The sequence below is a fragment of the Pantherophis guttatus genome, chromosome 2, assembly GCF_059756535.1.
Source record: "Pantherophis guttatus breed Tessera chromosome 2, ASM5975653v1, whole genome shotgun sequence".
NCBI lineage: Eukaryota > Metazoa > Chordata > Lepidosauria > Squamata > Colubridae > Pantherophis > Pantherophis guttatus.
In genome coordinates, this window is record NC_142064.1 from 86,361,486 (window position 1) to 86,370,632 (window position 9,147).

The 9,147-nt window shown below is 37.0% G+C and overlaps 1 long non-coding RNA gene across 1 annotated transcript; it reads left to right on the forward strand.

Annotated features, from left to right (window-relative positions):
- The first annotated feature begins 3,952 nt into the window (after window positions 1-3,952).
- On the forward strand, window positions 3,953-8,846 carry LOC117662000 (uncharacterized). Its single transcript, XR_004590221.3, has 3 exons — window positions 3,953-4,093; window positions 6,496-6,830; window positions 8,489-8,846. It is a non-coding gene; the product is annotated as an uncharacterized LOC117662000 (long non-coding RNA).
- The last annotated feature ends 301 nt before the right edge of the window (window positions 8,847-9,147 follow it).

A 9,147-nucleotide genomic window follows, 5' to 3' on the forward strand; every position in this document is an offset into this window, starting at 1 on the left:
CCTGATTTCTAGCTCTTTAGCCCCTACACCAAAGTGGCTCCATTGTTGATTTTGCATGCAAATAAGCTAAGAGAGATTCTTCCACTCTTTCGTCACATAGGCCTTAGAGCTAAGTCAATGTAACACAGATACTCGGAATTTAATGCTTTGGAACAATTATTCCATAGCTACATACATTTATAGACTATATGATAGTTTTACTTCCTCCATTCTGAACGCTTGCAAACGCCTGTTTTTCCCATTCAGTTACAGCTCATGCTAGATATAGTATTCAGATTGGATTCATATTGTCCAAACATTCTATAGCAAACCAAAATTCTGACAAAGGTTTTTCCAAGCCCTGTTACTAATGATCTTAACAGGAAGAGCTGTTGATCTGATGCCTTCACGTTTAGCTATAAGTAGGAAGCCTACTTAATACTTCTTGCTTAGTCCATCATAATATTTTCTAAATAGGGATTGGCAATTTGGTGTCTTCAAGTATTTTGAGCTATATCTCCTATACCAGTGATGGCTAACCTTTTTGCCATCGCGTGCCAAAAGCAGGGGGAGTGTGAGGGGTTGCATGCGCACGTGCCCACACCCATAGTGCTCCCACGTCCCCACACATATGCGTGCGTGACCCCCTCCCCCCACGCTCCTTCTGCTTTTGACACATGACAGCAAAAAGGTTACCGGTGGGCCCGGAAGGCCCGTTTTTTGCCCTCCCCGGGCTCCAGAGACTTTCCGTTTCCCGACTTCTGGAAGGCCTCAAAATTAGCTGGACGGCTGGAGCTGAGCTAGGGCAACGTTCACATGCCCACAGATGTGGCTCCACATGCCACCTGTGGCATGCGTGCCATAGGTTCGCCATGACGGTCCGATACAGTATATCTTTTGCTCTTTGGCCATAATGCCTGAGATGGGGTACAGTCGGAGTCTATGAGCAAAGTTGACTGCCTATTCCTGCTCCAGAGTTTACTTGAAAACACATTGCAATAAATAATAATCCATCGTAATAGATATAATTCTATTTTAATAAATATAATTCAATTTTCATGACTCCTACATTAGCATTTAACTTTTCCCCTAAGAATGACATGTAATTCTTTACATGTAATTACACTGTAATTCTTTAAATAGCACAAATATATTTGTTTTAACCACTCTTCTTGTGGGACACTAAATGAAATCTTGTACCAACATCACCACCTGGTGGCTGATTTTTTGATTCCAAAAATATTTGCATTAAAAAAAATCTTTAGGGATCTCAGCACAAGTAAATGAGTAGTAATAGGCAAATGCAAAAGGCTAACTTATTACAAAAAATGTGACTTTTGTCAAGGGAATGTAAAGTAAAATCAAAAGAATTGATAGCAGAGAGAAATAGCTGTCAATGGTTCTCTTGTTTACAATTATTAGAAAGATGATAAACAATGATTTTGAACAGTGTAAGATTGAGTTTGAAATAGAATTGTGCACAAATGATGAACATGTAATTGTTAAAATATATAAATTTTTATTGCAATTTGAAACAGAAGGGCAAGGAAAAGGATGTATAATGAAGTGGGCTAAGGATTTTTGCTATAACAGATGGGACAATTGGAAATATATGGCTGAAAGACTGGCATTTACACTATGTCATAGTTTTATAGAGAATTTTTATAAAATTATATCATTTGTTTTTCTTCATGATAACTACAGTGATGTTATTGCATGCAAAAAAATGGAAAGATCTGGCATGGAAAAATGGTTGGTGAAAATAATGACACTTGCTGGTTAGATTGACTTGTTTGATCAGGGAATAGACAATATTTATTTATATTTTATGTTAATTTTATGTTATTTATTATATTTATTTTACTTTGTTTATTGCTGACTAGAAACCCCTTATAGATTTTTTTGTGGAAATATCAGGCATGGAAGAATCATAGCCACACCTTAAATTCCATTTAAGATTTATTGCTCAAGAATGTAGTCAATTAAAGGTCAGCTCTATATTGGCGCTGGATAAGAGTTACTTATGGGAACATAACTACTTCAGATTCCTCTCTTGACTCGGCCCCCAGACTCTGCCTCTTCTTCTTCAACAACAGAAAAAAATGAACTTGAGATTTATAGGTTTCATGACTTGACAAGATATATTATTGAAAGATTATTATGTTGTAACCATAAAGTAAAGGGTAAATTTATAATTATACGTATAACTATTGTAAAGAAGATTAGAATGAAGTCTTTGTGTCTTTTTCCTTTGTTTTTTTCTTCCTCGCACTTTTAGCGTTCTCTTTATTTTTTATTTTTCTTTACATTAGTTTGTATTTGTTTTTATTTTCCTTTTAAAAACATCTTTAATGCTATTATATGTAATTTTAAAAATTAAAATTTTAATTTTAAATATATAATTTTAAAAAACTACATAAAAGTGGACAAGTATCTCAAATGCTATTGTTGATAAGACTCAATTTATTCTGACTATAATATGTCCCCAAAGGGGAAAAAAACTGTGGCAGGTCTTACTAATCATAAGGGGAGACATTGGGATTTTCTGCAATAAATTGCCAAGTGAAAATTTGGATGGTGTTGTAGCCATTCATCTGTCTTTAATCATGAACTAAGTGCTGAAAGTTTTTAATTAGCTTGTTGATTGATATACAACTGAGCATATCATCAGCTGTTTTTCTTCTATGTGTATTTCTCTTTTCTAGTAGCAATAGGTGGTCTGCAATGGACTCACATCAAGTTTGGATGCCATTAGTCAAGTGACATGAACACACCCAAAAGCAAAATATTTATTATGGAGATTGGCCAATCATAAACTGATATGGATATAATTTAATACAACATCCGAATCCTGAATGTCTGAACTAACTGCATGAAAGTCATTAGAAAAAATTCAGACTAAAATTAGTAATACTTTCAAAAATTAATTGAAGTATTCCCATTTATTTGCTCGCTAGCTTCTAATTAAGGATGATAATTTCATACATAACCTTTTCTCCTCAAAAGGCTCACTCAAATATCAATCATGCAACTGCTGTCACAATGTGATATACATTTGAAGAAAGGAGAAATTACTCTACATATTAAAGAGTATCCACTGCTGCTCAGAAATCCAAGAGAAATAAAATGCTGTATATGATTAGCCTTTGAAAAACAAAATTGAGAAGTAATACGAATTCAAGATTCTTCAAATCTTGAAAGGCAACCAACCGAAAAATATCAGAGATTTATTTTTTCTCATTCAGATTACAGGACAAAAGAAACATAATGTACAAGGCATGAGGTATGGCCTAAAACAAAAGTTCTTAAACCTAATTACTTTTCCTGGTTCCGTTACAAAATGGAATTCAAAACCCACCCACTTCTTCCATTTTGGAGCATCTGCAGTGTGCATATTATTTCACAGAGGTTTCAAGTTTACACTTGCTGAATGTTTATGAGACATTTTTGCTCTTGCAATTGCCTTATGTTTGTGTTTCTAGTTTCATTATTAATTAAATAACTTAAAATTTCAAATTATTCTAAAATGAATGGAAAAAATATTTCGTTTTCCAGGGGACTAACGTTCTGTCAAAACGGCTAAGAATTTGAGATATTTCCCAAATCTCAACTGCAGCTTTGCGCAGCTTCATGTCGTGTGCCAGTTACAGTTCTTCCTGGATTGGGTGGCTCTCATCATATTTGGTTAAGTAGGCCTACTTCCCACCCAGCTGCCCAAGCGACTTGCAGGACTCGGCCTACTCCTCAGCCAGCTCCAAGGCCCAACACCATCCAACTTAGTTTTCTGTTTTTTGCAGAAGCTCCCAATTGATGTGATGCGAGGCTCAGCTTTCTTACAGCTCATGGCAACTTTGTCAGAATATTCATGATTGGGAAGACATGGTAACAAGGTCAGCCAATGAATAGGCATAGCAACTAACTCAGCCAATTGGGAGCTGAGATAGACTGGAGCCAGGGCGTGTCTTAGTCTGCAGCTTCTGATTCTGTGCAGAGAAATGAAACTGAAACCAGCACAGTGTGTGTGTTAAGTTCTGAGCTGTGAAGCTGTGTGTCTCAACTTGTCTGCTGATCTGAGCTAAAATGAAACTGATCTGTCCCAAAAGAACCACTGTTGGTATTGTAAATTTACTTTATGTGTTATTATGAATATAAAGAAGTTAATAAATCCTGCTTTGTGCTATTCTTCAAGCAGGTAGTATTCTCATGAGCCCATTTTTTAAGGAAGCCCTCGACTTACAACAATTCATTAATGACTGTTCAAAGTTACAACGGCACTGAAAAAAAGTGACTTACGAACATTTTTCACACTTACGAATCTTACATGGTCACATGATTTACATTCAGATGCTTGACAAGTGGTTCATATTTATGACAACTGCAGTGTCCTGGAGTAATGTGATCCCCTTTTGCGTCCTTCTGACAAGCAAAGCCAATGGGGAAGCCAGCTTCACTTAACAACCGTGTTACTAACATAACAACTGCAGTGATACACTTAACAAAGGTGGCAAGAAAAGTAAAATGGAGCAAAACTCACTTAACAAATTTCTCACTTAGCAACATAAATGTTGGGCTCAATTGCAGTCATAAAAAAAGAGCCCCCTACAGGCTCTTTTAGTGCAGGAGATTACTGCACATACTCCTACCTGGTTTTAGGCTACCTTGGGTGGCTGGATGGAAAGCAGGTTGAGGCCTAGAGACCTTAAAAGCACTAGATCTTCCAGGGTCTCTACAACTGATGAGGCATTTGTGCTCTGCTTAACAACTAACACATTCATTTAACAGCCTCATGAGAAAGAGCAGGGGGTGGGGGTTATTAAGCGGGGCTGTCTTGTTTAACAGCCATCACGATATGTGACAATAACGGGCAGGCTCCATTACAGTCGAATCTCAATGGCTATCTGTATTGTTCAGATCCAGGTATATTTATTTGACAGATACTATGTACATGTAGAACATATAAATAATATTCTATGCATCTTATTGATTGAAAACTATAATATTAAAAAATAAACCCCAAAAGAAGCTAAATTGCCAGGATTTATTTTGTGATACAAGCAAATTTCACCACAAAACTGTGACAGCCACCTAAGGAATTAGGACATCCAATAACTTCATTCACCTGTCTCCATTGTATATATTTTCTATTACCAAAATTGTATGCTCAGTGGGCAAAGCCAATATCTTGATAGACTATAAAATGTAATGACTGAAGAACATGATGTTTGTCAGAGATTTAATAAGGCAAGAAAAAGCCAATGTTGGTATAATAATTTTGTTCTGTGGGCACTTGCATTAAATTACCATTAGAGGGAAGCATGGAGCTTTGTTCTTCTTACAATGCTGTATATTTGAATTTTTCTTACAAAATTATTAGTGAACAGTTTAGAAAGAATTTAGATGTTAAGAGAGCATGTTTCTTAATTAATATTTATGGAAACTGGAATTTAATGTAGTCCCACTGTATACCCGGGGTTCTATTCCTTATAAATTTGCAATGGCCTCTAATCCCAAAGCTGTTTTTCTAAACTTTAATGCCCAGAAACAACTTGGGTAGTTCCTATGCCACCCAGTCATTCATCACAAGAGTTGAGGTCCCATCCAGGAATTAAAATCCAGATGATTTTAGAGACCAGCAAAGAGATAAACAAAACTCTAAACTATGCTGTTCCCAATTCTTTATTTTGTTATTTATTAAACACATATACACTGCTCAAAAAAATAAAGGGAACACAAGCAGAAGACATCCGAGATCTGAATGAATGAAATAGCCTTATTAAATACTTTGTTCGTTACATATAGTAGTTTTGTGCTCCCTTTAGTTGTTTGAGCAGTGTATAAACTACTGTATGTAACGAACAAAGTATTTAATACGGCTATTTCATTCATTTAGATCTCGGATGTCTTCTGCTTGTGTTCCCTTTATTTTTTTGAACAGTATATATGGCCGCCTAACTCACACACAGTGTTTCTAGGCGGCTTACAGCATTAAAAATCCACAATCTAAAACTCTTACTTTGTCTCCCCCCCAAGGAAGCAACAAATTCAATCAAACCAGCCACTTGATCAGCTCTGTATCAACCTATCAACCAAATGTGTAGAATGTGAAGGATGTATATTTTTGTTTTATTTTTTAATAGTTTTCTTATATATGATGTACACTGAAGATGGCATTTAATTTTGTTGTACGAGGTGCAATGACAATAAAGTAAACTTAACTTAAACTTAACTTGGATTATTAATTAAATCATGTCAAGTAAAGAAATGCATAAAAATCACAACTTGTCAGGCCAATTCCGAGCAAAATCAGGGCTCATTGAGTTATGCAAATGACTGGGAATTATAAGCATTGTAATGGGTGAAGTTTGCTTTTAGAGACGATTGTTTTCCGAAAGCAAACATGGAGGGTTTTTTCAATGGAGGTTGTCAGCATGATTTTTATTCACTTAGGCTGTGAACTGCATTTCTCATTCATGCATGTTAATTCACTAAACTGCATAATCTTTCATTGCATTATAGGTGATTGAAACTGGACGATAATCCTAGAGGGCCTGACCGCTGATACAGGCAATAAGCATGACCCCTTTGCCATTCAATCTGCAAATCTCTTGCTGTTCCACTCCTGTGGTGTAAGAGAGAATGCTGACATCTCTGTGAAGTTTGCCAAAAGCAGTTCATGTGGGATCAAAAGGGGATCGCGCTTGGTTTTATTTCTTCTGGTCAACAACTGATGCTAGAAAAATAATCTACTGTATTGCAAGAATTAAAAACTGGTCGGTTGGAATCTTTAGGGGACAAGACATTCTGGGCTACTAAGCAAACACCCATGAAGCAGATGCCGGAGTTACATGGCGGTAGGGCTTTGCTCACATGGTCATCATGCGTATCATTTTGATGTGAGAGGATGTGTTGCCTTGAAAAGGCTGCTGGGAGAGTACAGTGTATGCAATAAGTGCAGCAAAATATTTTTGCTGAATTGTAATCTATTTATATAGTGAGATTATAGTGGACTACCTGGTGGAAAACACCCCACACACACACACACACACATAGTCCCTGGGAACCTCTACTCTAATTGCATGGTTCTAGTTATATTTCTAATCTACAGATCTCAGGTTAGCCTTGCTACTTGTCCTCCACTGTAAGTATAGTTGTACTCCTGCCTTGGTTTGCACTTACAATGGACATTTATTGAAAAAAAAATGAGGCTAGACATTATCAAAAACAAGAACAACAACAAAACGGGATTACCTGCTCTGTGGAGTGGTGTGTGTGTGTATGTGTAAATCATGATGGGTTGCTCCTGGTTCACAACGGTTTGCAAGAACCGGTAGTAAAAATTTGTAGTAGTTCGGAGAAACGGTAATAACATTGGCTGGCCATGCCCCCAAACCGGTCCTCGGCCCGTTGCCACTCGCTTACCCCGCCCACCTCATCAGAGGCTTTTTTTTTTTACTTTTAAAAGCATTTTTTCTACAACCTCTTCGGCCGAAAAAATGCTTTTAAAAGTAAAAAAAAAGTCTCCGATGATCGCGTGGCTCAGCTGGGATCGTCAGAGGCTTTTAAAAGCATTTTTTCTACAACCTCTTCAGCCAAAGAGGTTGTAGGGGGGAAAATGCCTTTAGAAGCCTCTGGCGATCCCAGCTGAGTTGCCTGATTGTCAGAGGCTTTTAAAAGCATTTTTTTCTGCAACCTCTTAAGGTTGTAGAAAAAATGCTTTTAAAAATAAAAAATAAAAAGTTGGCCACGCCCACCCAGTCACATTACCCCCCACCAAGCCATGCCCACAAAATAAGCCACGCCCACAGAACCGGTAGTAAAAAAAATTAGAACCCACCCCTGGTGTAAACCTTTGTACAAGTCAAGAAAACATTGAAGAAAACAATGAGAAATCATTTCCATCTTACTGCCAGAAAAAAAAATGATATAGATGGTGTCAGGAAATGAGGAAAACTCAGCTCGATACAATCATTACCTTTTGCAATCCTATGCAATTGGGATAATAGAATCTAAAGCTTTGGGGATCAGGGGGACAGTGTGGAACGAAAAAAAGAGTCATAATGATAACCTACCTCTGAAATTCATTCTTGAGATATTATTTCAGTGACTCAGAAGACAAACTCCTCAAGCTGCAGTTGGTAATGAGGGAAAGAAAATCTTGGCCTGGCGACATGCAGCCCAAATCAAACACCAAACAGATTACATAGCAACAACAAAAGCAGCTGCAGACTTATTTTGCAAAGGTTTTTGTTTGGTTTTAAGAAACATAAAAATAAACCTGAGGAGAGAAAAGACAGGCAAATGACCATATTACAAACATAAATCCGGGTAGTTCTAGTAATCATTTTATACATGAGGGAAAATTCATTCATTTGTTCTTGTTTATCAACACGACAAGCAGGCTAAGAATCAGATGTTGGAGCAAATGCTGGGGCTTTTGGTCTTAGAGGGGCCATACTTGCTAATGTTGGCCTCATTTATTATTTACATTTTAAAAACCATTGTTTTTTAGGATCCAATGCTGTGGTGAAAATCAGAGCATTTTGAAACTGGGGCCAGAATTCCATATAGCCCTCTGCAACTTTGGATGGGAAACGCAAAGACCTCCAAAATTTTCCCCCGAAATGTAATTTTTAATGTGATGTAAAGAAATCTATTTAAATTTATGACTGGAGTGTCAGCATATTAAAGATGTGTAAAACCAAACAATTAGTTCTTCCTACAGAATATGCCAGGCTGCTCCAGGGATGATCAACCATTTCCCATCAATTAATCTTTCAAATTGGGAATGACTTGTAGTGTTCTGGATGTGGTGTTTAGGGCCAGAGTGTGTTCAGAACACCATGAATATTTCTGAATTGGAGGATGAACTTCTGGAAAATCACCAGACCACCCCAAAACAGCGAGATCAACATGACCTGAAACAAGGGGAAAAACTGTTCAGAATTCCCTGAAAGATTTATTCCTCCAACATATGTTGACCTGGATTCTATGGGATGTCTGTTCCAAGAACCTTTTGTTTTTCTACATCTCTAATGTTAACTTAATGAAATTAAATCGAATGTAGTTGCTATCTTGCTTTACCCTTTATATATCAAATTTGGCCCTTGAAACTCCACCCAAAAGCCTTGCTTCAGAAAAGGACAGATTTATTCTCTTCTGAATGGGGGT